Genomic DNA, 18,215 nt, shown 5'->3' on the forward strand with positions numbered 1-18,215 from the left:
CCTTAAGATGTGATGAGAAGGTCACTTATCCTTTGTTGTCTTCTTCCCTAAACCCTGGAACACCAGTTTAATCATGAGAAAAAAAAAATCAAACAAATCCCAACTGAAAGCCATTCTATGAAATATCTGGGTGGTACTCCTCAAACTTACAAGGTCTTTAAACGGAAGAAAATCTGAGAAAAAGACCATAGCTTGTATAAACAGGATATTAGCGAAAATATTCTGAAAAGCTAACAAAACATAATTTTAGCTAATAATAATGTATCAATATTGGTTCATTAAGTGTGACAAATTTACCATAGGAAGGTAAGATGTGAGTCATTGGGGGAACCGGATGGGACCTCTCTACAGTATCCTTTCAATTTTTCCATAAATTTCTATTCTAAACATTACAAGAAATTTGATGAGGACTCACTCTCTCCAAGCAAAAGATGAAATTAATTGGTTTTTTCCCCTGGCTAACCTTGTGAAACACTCTATTTTTTTCTCTACTGAATAAATAAAAAAATAACTTAAAAAATTTTTTAATGGTTACCCAATCAATCCATTGTTTGTGAGAGGACCTTCCGGACCAGTCAGCTACTTCTCTAAATGAGATGTTTAGCACATACAAAGCAAGCTGTACTTCCTTTTGATCCACAAAACCTTGCATGAAACTCTTCTCTGCAATAGATTCTGTTTTTATTATAACCAAAGGAGGGAAGTTGAGATACAAACACACTACCTGTTATTTTTTTTTATATTTGTTTTGAGAGAGAGAGTCAGCGACTGGGGGAGGGGGGGAAGGGCAGAGAGAGAGGGAGAGAGAATCCCAAGCAAGTTCCACCCTGTCAGTGCAGAGCTTAACACGGGGCTCAGAGTCATGAACCATGAGATCATAACCTGAGCTGAAACCAAGAGTTGGATACTTAACCAACCGAGCCACCCAGGAACCCCAAACCTACTACCTTTATTAATTAAAAACTCAATTACCGAGGGTACGTGGCTGTCTCAGTCGACAGAGCTTGAGACTCTTGATCTTTGGGTTATGAGGTCGAGCACCATTTGGGGGTGGAGTTTACTTTTTAGAAAGTTAAGAAAACTCAATTGCCGTATTAAAAAATGAAAAGAAAAAAAAAGAAATGCTATAGACAAATAAGAAAGCATGCTTATACTGTATTTAGTCTTTTTTGTACCCATTGCCCCTTTTCAGAAATGACACAGAGTATTACCGGGGACTATACTGGAGGTGAGAAATTTTCATCACCTCACTCTAGTCATCAGAAATTTTTCCCACTCACTAAGAACTCAGAAAATACATTTATTCATTTAAAGCAGCTTCCTGGGGGGCCCTGGGGGGCTCAGTCGGTTGAGCATCAACTCTTGATTTCGGCTCAGTTCCTGATCCCGGGGTCGTGGGATCAAGCGCCGTGTGGGGCTCTGTGCCGTGTGGAGCCTGCTAGATCTAGATGTCCATCTAGATCTAGATATCTATCTAGAGAGAGAAAGAGGTGGGGGGGGGGTGAGAAAACAGCTTCCTGAACACTCATTATAATTAGGGTACTGTAGTTTGACCTTGGCAAATTGAATCTGACAAATGCCTTGATCTCAAAGAGTTCCTGAGCATAATATACCCACATAGGCAGAGAAAAGAAGACCAAACCCAGGTCTGAAGGAGGTGACGAGTTTGGAGGATGAAAGGCCCTTTGGTCATGGGGAATCTGAGGAAGGTCGAGGAGAAAAGAAGAGGGCTCTCCTTGGGGTGCCTGGGTGGCGCAGTGGGTTAAGCGTCCGACTTCAGCCAGGTCACGATCTCGCGGTCCGGGAGTTCGAGCCCCGCATCGGGCTCTGGGCTGATGGCTCGGAGCCTGGAGCCTGTTTCCGATTCTGTGTCTCCCTCTCTCTCTGCCCCTCCCCCGTTCATGCTCTGTCTCTCTCTGTCCCAAAAATAAATAAACGTTGAAAAAAAATTTTTTTAAAAAAAGAGGGCTCTCCAATTGTATCATGTCACCCGTACTTCCCCCAGTGCTCAACTCCCCCTCAGCAGTGACCATATACGTTGTGCCCATCAATCCTCCTGGAAACGTGAAGTCCATAAAAATCTTGTTTTCAAAGAATATTTAAGAGATGATATTCCAAAACATGATGTTAAAAGGAAACAAGAACCATGTACACTTTGATTTCCAAAACACATACACATACACAAAATATAGCAGAAGAAAACGTACCGATAACCGAACAATGGTTCTAGGGGTAATGAGCAAATTCTTTAGCTTGCATTTTCATAGGTAACACATTTTCTAAACCTTTTCTCTTGAACAAGAACAACCTGAAAATTTCCCCATAATAAAAGTTTTATGGACTTCTGAAAAACATATTTGTCATGCTTCTAAAAATCACATTTACTCAAAAGAAAGTAATTATCAAAATGAGAACTTTCCCATGTAGTTGCTAATATCACAAATCAACCTGTCAAAACCACAAATGGAGAGACTGATGTTTGGAGAAAATACCTTTTTGTTTTTTTCAATACGTGGTCCCTGCCCCACTTCATGGGTAGCACTGATCATGAGGACCAAACGTGGTGAGCATGTCAGTTGCTTCGAAAAGCAAAACACTGCGTATTATTATTATTATACAGTCACTGTAGGCGGAACCACTAATGTACTTCTGCACGCATTCTTAACCAATCAGATTTACATATTTATTACGCATCCTGATTAAATTACCCACCTCGCTGATTAATTTCAATAGGTTTTCCGACACTCATAGGAAGCATTAAAATAAAATGTTACCCTGTTTCGATTTTTGATTAGTTTCTTTTCAGATTGCAGCAGACTTTAATGAGTGGGGGGAAAAAAATAAAATCAAAAGATGGGCAGGATTGGTTTTTTTGCAGATCTTCAGCCCTGACAAAATCGCTTTGGAAACAAAGTTTCACGTTGTCACTACTCTTCCTTCTGTAGCCTTATTCCCTGGCCAAAGTTCTCACATTTTCTTTGATCTGCTCTTTTGAGCAAATCTGAAGTGAGATATTACTTAGAAGAGGAAACTAAGGAGAAGATACTAGCCAGGGAAAATCATTTGCAGGATGTGGAAACCCCGCCCACAAGCAAAACTCTTGCTCAACAGGAACCTTTTGGGGAGAGGAGACCAGGGCTTTGAGCTTCTCTACAGAGGGGGCTTAAAGGCTACCACACCCAGCCCATTGAACACAGTTGGTTGGACCATCACATCAGAGTCAATATCAGAACCGGGAACCTTTTTTTTTCCAGCTGATTATTATACGCATAATACTCACTAATAAATACTTCCATCCTTCCAGAATGTACTTTCGCACAGACATTTATTTCATCTGTCAAAGGCTGGATTATCTCCATTTTCTAGGTGAAGTATTTGAACTGACACAAGCTGAAAATGGCGAGATGTGGGGTTTCACACCCAGGTCTGTTTGACCCCAAAGCCTTTCATCTTTCCTATATAGTTGAGATTCCCATTGAAACAGTCTTCGTGGGAGGGGTGGGTGCTGGGCGAGGGGCAGGGAGAGGGGTGCAGTGCAGCTGAAGGCGGGCATATGAGTTAAATTTCACTGAGAGATCAAGAACAAAGAGTGCAGCTTTTAGCATATATATTGTGGATCCAAAAGATTTCTCGAATTGTGCCTGGGAAAATGAGACTTGCCGAGCTGTGTTTTAGGTAGCTGTGTATAGAATTGCTTAGAGAACCGAGGCTTTGCAGATTCAATTAAGAGATTAGTCTGAACAGTAGAGCAATCATGTAGATCCAAACCCGAGTCATCTTGATGGGAAGAAAAATTTTATGACAAATGAAAACAAGTTACCAAGGTGTTACTGATAGGAATCAGTGACAAAGTAAACACTGGGGCTAAGAGATATGTAGGGAACAAAGAGGACCTCTGAGACTACATACCCATGAAACGGAGGTGAAAATATTATGAGATAAGGAAACCAAAAGTTTCCAGTGGAGAGGTCTTAACTCTGTTTGGGACCAGGACTGAACGCTTTAAAAAATTACAACTAAGAACCAACCTAGAGACAATGAACTGTAGGATGCTTTGAAATGATCTTGGTTGTTTTCTATAATGATGCTGACTTAGGTGGGTGGGGGAAATATAACCTCAGTCATTAGAATAAAATCCAACTATGGCTAAGAATAGTTCTAGGCTTGCGGTGGGATTGAGCAAGAAAGGGACGGTACGTACATAACAGTTGGATATAGTCATGGGAAATGGCCGATACATGGGAAAGAACATAGAGAGGCAAATCCTTGGGGATGGAAAATAGGATCAATGAAATTCCTTGGTACCACATTTTTAAAACCCCGAGAGGCAAATGGGACAGACAGATGGCTCTTTAAAGCTTAGGATAAACTTTCTTTTTTTCATCTAAGAAAGAAAAACTACACTTGCCCTTAATTTACCCTCAACAAATCCATAAATAGATGCACGCCTCTTACTATAGTAACACAGTAATGCCTAAATTTTCATTTCTCAATTTATCATCCCCATACAACAAGCGCATCAATTCCTCTGACATTGTTTCCCAACTGGTTTGAACAAAAAGTAGAAGAAAAGAGCTTGGTTGGTAAAGTTTTTCCTGATAAGAATGAGCAGTGGTTAGTTTAGATAACTCTATGTGCTTGCGTATGTATGTCTCTTAAGCGGGAATATAGAAATGCATAAAAACTTTGCCATCAGTAAATACGACGTATGGAGAACTTCTGTGTACAGACTGTGGTGATTGACGTCACCAGAATCAAAAGCATTAACTCCTAAAGCTGATGTGGAGTTAAAAAAAAAATTCTCTCTCTGTTTTATCAAGCCTACAGAATCCAACTCAATAAGAAGGTCATAACGCTAATGAAAACTTGAAAAGAAGGACTATATTCTCCTAGAGGGCAAAGGGCTGATTGAATACTGGATATCCTCCTCAGACGTGTTGGTCGATTCTATTTCTGTACATGTGCATTCATGGATTACTAAATAGACACTGCATTTGTTCAACGCATAACAATTGGCCCCCTATGTATTTGTAGGTGGTGTTCTTTGAAGAGTATCTATGTAGCCAGTTGACAATGCAGTCACTCCTTCCACAGAATTTGTGATGTTCAGACCCTGACTAGTTTATTCAAATTCATTCACTCTATAAAAACGCTATCTCCACGAGTATTTATTGGGCACACGTTATATAAAGCACATCAGGTAAATTAATCTCTTAGATGACTTACATGGTTGTTTGACCAAACTCACTGGAGGGATTTGTAAAAATGGTTAAGCTAATTATGTGTGTAGAAACAGCAACGCAATCAATATCTGAAAAGACCTGGATGTTTAATGTCAGCGGACATAATGATCTGCGAATTTTATCCAGATGATCAAACAAGTTCCAGATTATTTGTTGTTCTGAAGGCAACTGATGTAATAATGCGTCAATAAATCAACTATGGAGTAGGGACCTGGAGAGATGTTTGTTCTTAAATATATGCCACTGGTGGCTGGGCAGGCATACATTAGTCCTTTCTGGATTTGGGTTTTTTTTTTTTAAGTTTTATTTATTTATTTTGAGAGAGAGAGAGAGAGAGAGAGAGAGAGAGAGCATGAGCAGGGGAAGGGCAGAGAGAGGGAGAGAGAGAGAAGCCCAAGCAGGCTCTGCACTGTCAGCATGGAGCCTGACGTGGGGCTCGAACCCATGAACTGTGAGATCACGACGTGAGCTGAACTTAAGAGTCAGACGCTTAACCGACCGAGCCCCCCAGGCACCCCAGTTCTTCTCTGTTTTGACGTGCCCTCCAACCATTGGTACAACACATTTTAAGAGGCACACACTGCCATACGGCAGGTGAAAGCCGCCTTCTGTACTAAATACCCCCTGCACTGATGATTTCTGCTATATAATAAAATATGCAAGTTACATAATGCATATTCTTTAGGTGAGATTATAATCACTGCCAGGTTCATACTGCTTCTCTGTCTCCACAGTTCCTTTTTACTATAGTTAATTTCATCCACTTATTGAAATATTTATTCGCACATGCTACATCCCAAGCCGAGGATAGGGACACAGGAAGAACAGGAGGGCAAACGATACCGAAACAAGTATCTAACCAAAATGGCTCACACCGAGGGCCAGCTCGAAATGGGAGGGAGAGAATGATTGAGTGCCAGGGAGTGCCGGGATGCCGTTGTGTTCCCAGGGGTCCTTGCAGAACCTTGAAGACGGTATGAACGCCGTGTTCAAGACTGGAGTGGATGGTGGAAGGGAAGGTCGTGAAGAGACCCACCCTACCTATTTCACAGGAGAGTGAGTGACAAAAACGGAACTGGATCCCAGGTCCAAGAGCCAGGTATCTTAACATCAGGTGTCGCGTTACTGCCACACGGGTCCAAAAGGACTGAGAGTCTTTTTCCATCATCTCTGTCTGATTTTGTGTTTAACCAGAGTCTACAGAGCCTTAACCCAAAGTTCCTTGAGATTTGTCCTTCCATCTTTATCCCCAATGCTTGGCATAGCACGAGTCATAAAATATATGCTCAGTAAATGTGTGTTGAATGAATAAAATGAAGGGTTGGGAATGTGGGCACAAAGCAAGGCTATGAGAAGGTAGGTAGGTAGATCGATAAACATAGATACAGATATATAGATAGAGATCAGAAATACTTTTTTTAAACTTTTTTTAATGTTTATTTATTTATTTTGAGAGAGAGAGAGAGAACGGGGAAGGGGCAGAGAGAGGGGGAGAGAAAGAATCCCAAGGAGGCTCCGCACTCAACGTGCAGCCCGACGTGAGGCTTGATCTCACGCACTATAAGATCATGACATGAGCCAAGTCAAGAGCCAGATGCTCAATCGACTGAGCCACCCAGGTGTCCCAGAAATACTTTTTACTATCTCTCAGATTATTGCAGAAAAACAGTTCTAAAGTTTGTGCAACTAGAGGTATGACGATATTTTCTTTTATTACCTTCACTCAAGACAGTAGATTGTCATCTACTGGTCAGTTTTAACCTTGTTGCCAACGCCATTGCCCAACTAAAAAATTAGGAGGGCCTGTCCTGTCACCTAGAAATTAAACTTCAGGAGGGGCGTCTGGGTGGCTTGGTCGGTTAAGCATCAGACTTCGACTCAGGTCGGGATCTTGCAGTTCGTGAGGTCGAGCCCTGCGTCGGGCTGAGTGCCGACGGCATGGAGTCTGGAGCCTGCTTTGGATTCTGTGTCTCCCCCTCTCTCTGCTCATGCTCTGTCTCTCTGTCTCACAATAATAAATAAACGTTACAATTATTTTTTAATCAAAAAAGAAAGAAAGAAATTAAACTTCAGGAGCACCTGGGTGTCTCAATCGGTTAAGTGTCAGACTTTGGATGAGGTCATGATCTCATGGTCCGTGAGTTCAAGCCTTGCGTCGGGCTTTCTGCCATCAGCACAGAGCCCGTTTTGGGTCCTCTGTTCCCCTCTCTCTGCCCCTCTCCCGCTGGTTCTCTCTCTCTCTCTCAAAATAAATTAATAAACTTTAAAAAACGAAATTAAACTCAGATTATCAAGAAAATCCAGAAAAGTCTTAGCACTGAAATTCTTTGGCAGAAAAAGGCTAATCTAATGCATAAAGCTAAAGATGTGGAGGAAAGGGCAACATTCTGCGTCATTATAATTATACTAAACAAGCTACTGAGATCGACTCGCGTTTTGCACTTTTTAATCATGATGTTTGAGGGTAGCCAACACATACTTTTAATATTATTCAATTAAAATATTATTAAATTAGGGGCACCTGGGGGCGCCTGGGTGGCGCAGTCGGTTAAGCGTCCGACTTCGGCCAGGTCACGATCTCGCGGTCCGTGAGTTCGAGCCCCGCGTCGGGCTCTGGGCTGACGGCTCAGAGCCTGGAGCCTGTTTCCGATTCTGTGTCTCCCTCTCTCTCTGCCCCTCCCCCGTTCATGCTCTGTCTCTCTCTGTCCCCCCAAAAAATAAATAAACGTTGAAAAAAAATTTAAATTAGGGGCACCTGGGTGGCTCGGTCGGTTGAGCCTCTGACTTCCACTCAGGTCATGATCTCATGGTTTGTGAGATCGAGCCCCGCGTGGGGCTCTGTGCTGACAGCCCACAGCCCAGAGCCTGGAGCCTGAATCCAATCTCCCCCTCTCTGCCCCTCCTCCTCCTCCTCTCTCTCTCTCTCTCTCTTTGTCTGTCTCTTTCTCCAAATGAATAATCACTTTAAAAAATTTTTTTTAATAAAAAAATAAGGCACCTGGGTAGCTCAGTTGGTTAAGCATCCCCCTTTGGCTCAGGTCATGATCTCACGGTTCGTGAGTTCGAGCCCTGCCTCGGTCCCAGTGCTAACAACTCAGAGCCAGGTGTCTGCTTCAGATTCTGTGTCTCCCTCCCACCCCGCCCCACCCCACCTTGTTCTCTCTCTCTCTCTCTCTCTCTCTCTCTCAAAGATAAATAAACGTTTAAAAAAATTAAGAAAAGAAAAAAAATAAAAAATTAAATATTATTAAATTAAACACCCACACAAGTCTCCCATACTGTTAATATTATTTCAGAGGACTCACAATATCACGTCTTCATTTGTTTCTAATTAATACATTTGAGGGAGTACAGAAACTAATTCATTAAGCTAAGCCCCGCAAAGAAAAATAAACTCTTGTGGGAATCTTGTGCTTTCGTCATTCAACAACCTTGCAGATCAGAGAGGACATTCGCACGAAAAAATACGTCACATTTTTCAGCTTTTGTGCCACTGGCCATGCATCCAACTCCAATCAAAAGTCTGGTGGATCTGTGAAATGTTTCCTTTTATAATAATCATAAAACTAATTTGCGGCTGAAGAGAAAACGACTTTTCTTTACTCTTCACGCATACACGCCCTTGATAACGTTCTTTCTTTTCCTTTACTTAGGAAAAAAAAAAAAAAACCTGAACACTTTGATTATTCCAAAGACTTCCAATATTTTTCCCCATCCCTTACTCCAATGTGGGGGGGGGGGGGGAGTTTAAATCTTCCAGATAGAATTTCTTCAGCTCACTCGAAGAATGCCACCTTCTCAACACCCTTGCATTTAACTTAATGTTTTTCAGAATTCCAAACTCTATTACCACAATGCTAAACAAATAACTATAGTTCAAGGGTCAGGGAAAGGGGCCTACTGGGTGAAAGGTGAACGAGTTGAAAGGACAGGGTTACAGCTTTAAGAAAGAGGCTTAACGGGTTTGAGACCTTTTGCCGCTGGCAACACTCCATTCTTTCTGATTCGGTCTCTTCACCGCGAAGGTGTTAACTTTTTAGCTGCTGGGGATTTGCGCTTTATTACGTTTTCTCCTTCCATTTACTTATTAGGTTAGAGGGACCATCACTTCATGGGCAAAACAATATTTTCAGATTTTATGAATTAGCTTGCCTGAGGGGAAAACCGAGTTACATTTGTAGCCTAAATTTGTTCTCATATTTATAACCGAATTAATTCTGTAAACACAATTCTTAAGACACGCATTGAACCAGTCAGGTTAAACGGAGGTTACTCGTCCCTGCAAAAGACTCAAAACGTGATTCTTTATGCGTCTGGGTACTCGGAAGGAGAGAAAAAGTAAGCCACGCAGATGCCAGGCGCTCGACGGCGCGTGTGGAGGGTTTGGCCGTCAGACTGACGTTCCTCTTGTCCACTTACTGGCCTCCTCGAGATTTTTGGCGAAGAGGAGAGAAAAGACTCTGAATCTGGAAAGACGCTGAATCTGTTTTCAGGGACTGGATGGCCCGCCTGTGACTGAGTGGGATGCAACCAGCTAGTCAACTACAAGGAGGCCGCGGGCTAACCAGGGAAATGGGGAGATGCAGAGACGAGACTTGGGGGGTGATGAAGCCGGTCATGTGCTCGCTCACCTATCCATTCACTCCCCAACCGCGGGAGGGACGCCTCCGAACGTGTCAGGCACGGTGCCAAGTGCAAAATGTGGCATCCACAAGCGAGAGGGCCCTGGGAGCCGCATAGGAGGCGGATTTATTTCAGAGGGTTGAGTAGAAATGGACTCCAGAGTTCAAAAGGAAGGATCCCTTTTCAAGTTTTGTAAAACAGGGCTGGGCAAAGTATTATTACATGGGCAGTCTCTAGCTTAGGAAGGACGCAGAGAGGAACTGTGTGGGTTCAACTGTGGTGTGGGTGTAGACATCAATGGATCTGGACACGAGAGGCTTATTAGCTGTTGCTAACTTCTACTTGTGGTTAGAAGAAAGGCAGCCGGTGGCCGCTCCCCAGCCTAGATCATTCGCGGAGCCACGGCTCAGTTAGACCTCTTAGTCATTCCCACCCACTGGATGCATTTTCCTAATTCGGTGTAATAATGGCAAAACTTTCTCTCCACCCTAGTGTTCAAATTTTCCTGTGAGTAACTCTAGAAATACCGAATGATGAGGGTGGGGTCCGTTTTGTCCAGCCAGGTGTTATCTCTCGTGTACTCAGATTTTTAGAGAATATTCTGAGTTATACTTGACATAGCCTGTCTTAGTCCCTTTTCTCACTTTACGTGTATATGTTTGCCTACGTGGTTTTCTCTTTTAAACCATTCCCATTTAAGTGTATGAGCTGGTTCAGAGCAGAAACAGTCTTTTGTTGTTGTTGTTATTATTATTTCAGAGAAGGAGTGCTCGAGCCAGGGAGAGGGGCAGGGGGAGAAGGGGAAAGAGAGAGAGAGAAGAAGAAGAGAGAGAGAATCTTTTTTTTTTAATTTTTTTTCAACGTTTATTTATTTTTGGGACAGAGAGAGACAGAGCATGAACGGGGGAGGGACAGAGAGAGAGGGAGACACAGAAACGGAAACAGGCTCCAGGCTCCGAGCCATCAGCCCAGAGCCTGACGCGGGGCTCGAACTCACGGACCGCGAGATCGTGACCTGGCTGAGGTCGGACGCTTAACCGACTGCGCCAACCAGGCGCCCCGAGAGAGAGAATCTTAAGCAGGGTCCGAGATCACGGTGCAACCTGACACAGGGCTTGATCCCACAACTCTGGGATCATGACTTGAGCCGAAATCAAAAGTTGGACGCTCAACCGACTGAGCCACCCAGGCACCCCCAGAGCAGAAACTGTCTTATTGACTTTTAGATCCTTGAATCTTCGCATATATTAACAAGAAGAGTTCAGTAATTTTAACTGAATGTGCTTCAGATGAAGTCGACCACAACTTTGTAACGGGCTGGATCGCCTGTGATCATTTCCGACTGGCACCGGTCTTACGAGTATTTGTAGAGCAAGAATGGAGCGCGGGCCATGTCTTTCAAATTGAAACAAGCCAAAAAGACAGGTCCACATTCACAAAGTTATTCCAGAACTTTTCCATTCCCAAAAGGTTCGCCGCGCTCAGCTCGCGCTTAGCTGACATTTGCAGGCTATTATTACTAAAGCCAGAACGTGCGTCAATAATGTTGCTGAAGCACTTATCAGAGAGGCCAATCTGGGATCAGACCGCAAATCAACAGGGCAAGGAAGGATGCCGTTCTTTTCCCAGCAGTATCTCTTCAAAGTGGCCTGGGACTTGCCTGACAGAGGAACTCCCGACGGTCCCGCATCGGCAGGAACATGTCCAGCGCTTTAAACTTCACGGCTGCGGGGGAAGAAAGAGCTCACTAAGTTTACAAGCAGTCCCTGTATTTGCTCCGAATAATGCTCCTGGAAAAGGCATTGCAGTTCAAAACGATGTCAGGGGAATCTGATTTTCCCATTGCAGCAATGTTTTCACGGACTCTGTGCCGGTCCCAAAGTCTGTTGCTCGATGACTTACAGAAATGACAGCAAACACCACATTTAATTAAATGTGTAACATATTTCAGTGCTGTAAGGTGTAAAACTTTCCAAGGTGTGTGTGCAGGGCCCGTAAACTGGAAGCTGGATGGCAAGTTCTTTGATTTTGATCATGTTGCGTTTCTTTAGGAAAATTCCAGACGAGGAGAAGGGAAACGAGTGGAATTTAAATAAAACATCCAAGCTGCCCTTGGGAGAGATGGTGTGCGGGACAAGCAGAAATGAAAGCACAAAGCCACGCAGAAAAAAAATGACCAAGACGCTGGGTACTATGGCTGCTGAGGACAAGACACGTGTGCACCGGCGTGGTGAGGTAGGGCACAGAGTGTTGCCTATGTGAGTCACAGTCTTGAGCTTAAGGGAGCCATAAATGGAAATATAAAACATGAGCCATGAGAAATCTAGCTTCTCAAAGTCTTAAGAGCAAGAGCAAGTGAGGGAAGGAAGGAAGGAAGGAAGGGAGGGAGGGAGGGAGGGAGGAAGGGAAGAAGGAAGAAAGGGAGGGAGGGAGGAAGGGAGGAAGGAAGGGAGGGAGGGAGGAAGGAAGGGAGGGAAGGAGTAAGGAAGGAAGGGAGGGAGGGAAGGAGGGAGGAAGGGAGGGAGGGAGGGACGGAGGAGGGAAGGGAGAGATGGAGGAAGGGAGGGAGGAAGGAAGGAAGGAAGGAAGGAAGGAAGGAAGGAAGGAAGGAAGGGAGGGAAGGAGGAAGGAAGGAAAGGAGGGAGGGAGGAAGGAAGAAGGAAGGAAGGAAGGAAGGAAGGAAGGAAGGAAGGAAGGAAGAGAGGGAAGGAGGAAGGAAGGAAAGGAGGGAGGGAGGAAGGGAGGGAGGGAGGAAGAGAGGGAGGGAGGAAGGGAGGGAGGGAGGAATGGAGGGAGGGAGGGAGGAAGGAAGGGAGGGAGGAAGGAAGGGAAGAAGAAAGAAAGGGAGGGAGGGAAAGAGGGAGGAAGGGAGGGAGGAAAGAAGGAAAGAAGGAAGGAAGGAAGGAAGGAAGGAAGGAAGGAAGGGAGGGAGAGAGGGAAGAAGGAAGGAAGGAAAGGAGGGAGGGAGGAAGGAAGAAGGAAGGAAGGAAGGGAGGAAGGGAGGGAGGGAGGAAGGAAGAAGGAAGGAAGGAAGGAAGGAAGGGAAGAAGGAAGAAAGGGAGGGAGGGAAGGAGGGAGGAAAGAAGGGAGGGAGGGAAGGAGGAAGGAAGGAAGGGAAGGAGGGAGGGAGGGAGGAAGGGAGGGAGGAAGGAAGGGAAGAAGAAAGAAAGGGAGGGAGGGAAAGAGGGAGGAAGGGAGGGAGGAAAGAAGGAAGGAAGGAAGGAAGGAAGGAAGGAAGGAAGGAAGGAAGGGAGAGAGGGAAGAAGGGAGGAAGGAAAGGAGGGAGGGAGGAAGGAAAGAAGGAAGGAAGGGAGGGAGGGGGAGGGAGGAAGGAAGGAAAGGGGGAGAGAGAGAGAGAGAGAGATTGATTAAAAGGCCCTCTGGATTAATATACCAGATTTACTGCCTTCTCAAGGATCATTTTGCTAGTATTTCAAAGGCAAGAGGTAAATGACATGTAGACAGAGCAGAGAGGTGTCAGTTACATTTCTGTCAAGCCGTGTATATTTTCAGAGTGTTCGTTACACGTGGCGAGTACAATGAGGCAGAAAGGACTTTTAAGTTTTATATCTATTAGTAAACAAAACTAAATAGGCGGTAAAAGACATTCTTTGCAAATACAAAGGCAGTTGAGCAGTAACTTACCTCCCCCTTCCTCCCCAATGTAGTTTTAAAAGAGTGAAGATTCAGAAGAGGAAGAATCCAATGGACGTTTCCCATAGACTTCAACTGGATCAGGATGTGAAGAAGGAGGAGGAGGAAGAGGAGGGGGAGGAGAAGTGGAAGAAGAAGAAGGCAGTCAAAAGCATCCTTTTTTTAGGCGAGGTTGAAAAATCAGTACTCGTCAAAATTCTTTGCAATACGTCTTCCCATTAAAGAAGGAGAATCCCCAATTCTAAACCCCATAAGGAGCAAACACTCAGACACAGACACAAATCCTATGACTTGAAATTATTTCATTGAGAATACATCCCACCTTCCGGTTCAAACCATGCGTGCACGCGTAGGCACACATATGTGTACCTGTGCATGTACGATCTCTCCTCTTCTCACTAGCTTCTTTCTAGCCATTTGAGAAGGAGCAAAGGTTCCTGTGTGAACGTGGTTCAATTTCTAAATCCAGAAGGCCCAATCTGGGGATGACAATCCAGGGTCTTCTACCAGCATAAAGAAGATGAAATCCAGATGGTTCTGACCAAAGCATAGACGAGAGCGCTTTCTTCTTCCTCCTGGACACACGGCTCATCCACATTTCTCTACCCCCCTCAACGACAGGGGCGGACATCGGACCGCAAGCCCACTGAAGGAGCTTCCGCACGGTGATGCGAACCTCCTCCAGGCTCTCGGGAACAATCCTCACGCCCGTGTCTCCTCCTGCAGCCACCATGGTAGCCACATGCTGAAGAAGCTAGAGCCACAAGATGGAAGGAACCTGGGCCTCTGGCTTACTTCTCGGATGACACCATCTTGGAGAAACACCCACTTGGAATATATGTGCTTGGGAAATCACATCGATTGTCTGAAGCCATCGACACGTGGGAGAGAGATTTACAGCCGTCGTCGTCACCTTAAGCAAGAGAGCTCTCCCACTCTCCTCCTCACCTGTTCCCACTTTGGTACCACCCAAGGGCTTGAGTCCCAGGGACATGTGAATCTGAACGACTCTAGACGCCCCAGTCTCCCGGCATTATAAGAATCGCCAGGTACTCACCTTGGTGACCGGTATCTGTCACATTGCACAAAGGGAAATAACTTTCTTAAATCTCTGCTCTGGGAGTGCGTGGGTGACCGAGTGGGTTAAGCCTCTGACCCCTGACTTCGGCTCAAGCCATGATCTCGAAGTTCGTGAGTTCGAGCCCTGAATCAGGCTCCACACCGATGGTGCAGAGCCTGCCTGGGGTTCTTTCTGTCCCCCTCTCTGCCCCCCCCTCCACCGCTCATGCTGTCTCTCTCAAAATAAATAAATACAACAAACATTCAAAATAATAATAAAAATGTTAAAAATAACACAAATAAAAATAAAGTCCCTGCTCCGTTCCAGTCACTTTCAGAGTCTTCCCAAGATCCTCTTGATTCTCATGTTAAGATCAGTGCGGCGAGGTGAAGAAAGGCAAAGGCTCGCGTCCTGGCAAACCTCTAGGACGCACGATTCACACAGATTCACATATGAACGAGCCTCTCTCAATTTGCTCAGGGCGCGACTTACACAAACCCAACGTAAATCGATAGGCAGCATCCAGAGAAAATCAATTTCTTCCTCATGATATCTTTCCAGGCTTTGGTTCCTGACACAACTTTCTCTGCCTTCTATTTCATGGAATTTCTCACTCCTTGGAAGTTGCAATCGCTTTAATGAGCTTTGGGGCACAATCTTCTTCCCATATAGAGACTGTTTACCACTGATGCCACTTTAAAAGCCTATAATTCACTGGGAAATGGGATTTCCCAGTATTCCAGCCATAAAAAGAATTTTCTCTTTCTCCAAAGCAAAGATTTAATTAGGGGGGTTATTAATAACTCTGATATAATCTAATAACGATCTGTTAAAGGCAGCAGAGCTTGTAGGAGAAAACCACAATGATTTTTTTTTTTTTTAGAGAGAGTGAGAGAGAGCACACAGGTGCGGTGGAGGGGCAGAGAGAGACGGAGGGGGGGGGGAGAGAGAGAGAGAGAGAGAGAGAGAGAGAGAATCTTAAGCAGGCTCCACCTCAGCTCTGAGCCGGATGTGCTGCTCAATCTCACGAGCCATGAGATCATGACCCAAGCTGAAATCAAGAATCGGACAGTCGACTGACTGAGCCACCCAGGCACCCCAGCACAGCAAAATTTTTAAAAGCAAACTTGTCCCCATTCAATTATCAAAAACATGAACGACACACACCAAGGCACGACAGATCCGTGTTACATCACCTCATGTTCTGAGACAACCGACTTTCCGGTGGTCCTGTGAAGACTTGGCCCACTACTAAATTTCTGGAAACGTTCCCATTGGTCATAATTACCCTCAGGGCATTCTGGCCATGCCCCCATTTGCAACGAATTGGGAGTTTATGAGGAGAGGGGTGGGGGAATCTATCCACATCAAAAAAATAAATAAAGGGGCGCCTGGGTGGCTCAGTCGGTTGGGCGGCCGACTTCGGCTCAGGTCATGATCTCGTGGTCCGTGAGTTCAAGCCCCGCGTGGGGCTCTGTGCCGACAGCTCGGAGTCTGGAGCCTGTTTCAGATTCCGTGTCTCCCTCTCTCTGACCCTCCCCCGTTCATGGTCTGTCTCTCTCTGTCTCAAAAATAAATAAACGTTAAAACATTTTTTTTAATAAATAAATAAATAAATAAATAAATAAATAAAACCTGTCAGGTTAGCGTTTTGTTCTAGGCATTCCACAAACAAGCATTTTCTATATCCCAACATCAGTCGAAAGGTTCAATGATTTTTTTTCATTGCAATGATTAGGAAGGTGTAGTTAAACAGAACCCCACTAAGTGAGGCTGTGAGCCATAAAAGTCTCCAAAAGTGTCGTCGGACTGGGCCTCCTACAGATGGGAAGCATCAGGCACCAGCGGCTCCCAGTGAGACCCTTCAGCACCACGCACAGCTGTGGGAGATTGAAAAAGTGACAGGTTTCTCGACAGCAATCTGGAAAACGTATAATCTGTCCTCGGAGATCACTAGAAAGAACTGGAAGGATCGCCAAGGCTCCCGCTAGGTAAAGAAGTCCTCAGTGTTGAATGATAGAGGAAAAAAACTAAATGCACGGGGAAGATTAAGTGATCATTCTATTTGCGGAGGACAAAGCAGGCTTTACATCAAATTCTCATTTATGTGGGTCATAAAGCAAGTACGATACAGGAATGTTTCTTTGGCCTCTGCTTTGTTAACTACCTGGTGAAATTGGGAACATTTACTGAACACTTACTCAGCATCAAACACTACAGTGGGCACTGGGCAATCGTTATTTGAATTAATATCAGTCAAACAAATGATATTTATTGAGAAGCTACTATGAGGGAGGTAGATAAAAGCTTGTCGGCATAACGGGGGGAATCAGATACGCAAGGGCACACACGGGGAAAAAATACAAATTGATATGTTATCGAGTGATAATGACAGTGGACACAGAGAGTGGGATCTGGAAGGATGGGCTGGCCAGTCTAGAGAACCTTCTACACTGGAGAACCCTAGGAGGAAAATTAAGTAAGCTGCAGTGAGCATGCAGTTGGGAAAGTGCTACCTCTAGAAGGCTAAAATAATTATGGAAGGTCAGGACAGAGAGCAAAGGCCAGTGCTGCTGACTATGAGTCCCGCTTTCACATCTATTTATCTATACAAGCAAAGCCCAGACCTCAAATTTCCACTTTAAAAAAAAAAAAAATTAATGTTTATTTTAGTTTTGAGAAAGAGAGAGAGAGAGGGAGAGACAGCGCCTGTGAGTGGGGGAGGGGCAGAGAGAGAGAGGGAGACACAGAATCGGAAGCAGACTCCTGGCTCAGAGCTGTCAGCACGGAGCCCGATTCGGGGCTCGAACCCATGACCCACGAGATCATGACCTGAGCCGAAGTTGGACGCTTGACAGAATGAGCCACCCAGTTGCCCCTCCACTTTTCATGGTGCTCCCATTTTCACACACGCATACAATATTGACCATATAAAAAATATTACTTTTCGGAGATATGTTAATTTTAACCCTCCTCCTCCAAAGAAAACCAGGATTCGTTTTGTTTTCCACATTTGGCTATGTACAAAAATAAAACTAATCATATCATTGTCCATCTCCCTCCTTATTGTTTGCCTACATAAACTCAAGTACTTATCCGGAAATCTTCAATTAAAAAAAATATATCCAGGGGCACCAGAGTGGCTCAGTCGATTAAGCGTCCAACTTCGGCTCAGGTCATGATCTCATGGCTGGTGAGTTCAATCAAGCATCGTATCGGGCTCTGTGCTGACAGCTTAGAGGCTGGACCTGCTTCACATTCTGTCTCTGCCTCTGTCTGTCTGTCTCTCTCTGCCCCTCCCCTGCTCATTCACTGTCTCTCTCTCTCTCAAATATAAACAATGAAAAAAATTTTAGTATATCCAGGGGCGCCTGGGTGGCTCAGTCAGTTAAACATTTGACTCTTGACTTCAGCTCAGGTCGTAATCTCATAGTTCATGAGTTCAAGCCCCAAGTCTAGCTCTGCACAGAGCATAAAGATTGCTTGGGAGTCTCTCTCTCCCTCTCCTTCTACCCCCCCACCTGTTCATTCTCTCTCTTCTCTCTTTCTCTCAAAATAAATAAACATTAAATAAATAAATATATATATATATATACACACATATATATATATATATATAACATAATGTACATGTA

Source organism: Felis catus, chromosome B3 (genome assembly GCF_018350175.1).
Source record: "Felis catus isolate Fca126 chromosome B3, F.catus_Fca126_mat1.0, whole genome shotgun sequence".
Classification (NCBI taxonomy): Eukaryota; Metazoa; Chordata; class Mammalia; order Carnivora; family Felidae; genus Felis; species Felis catus.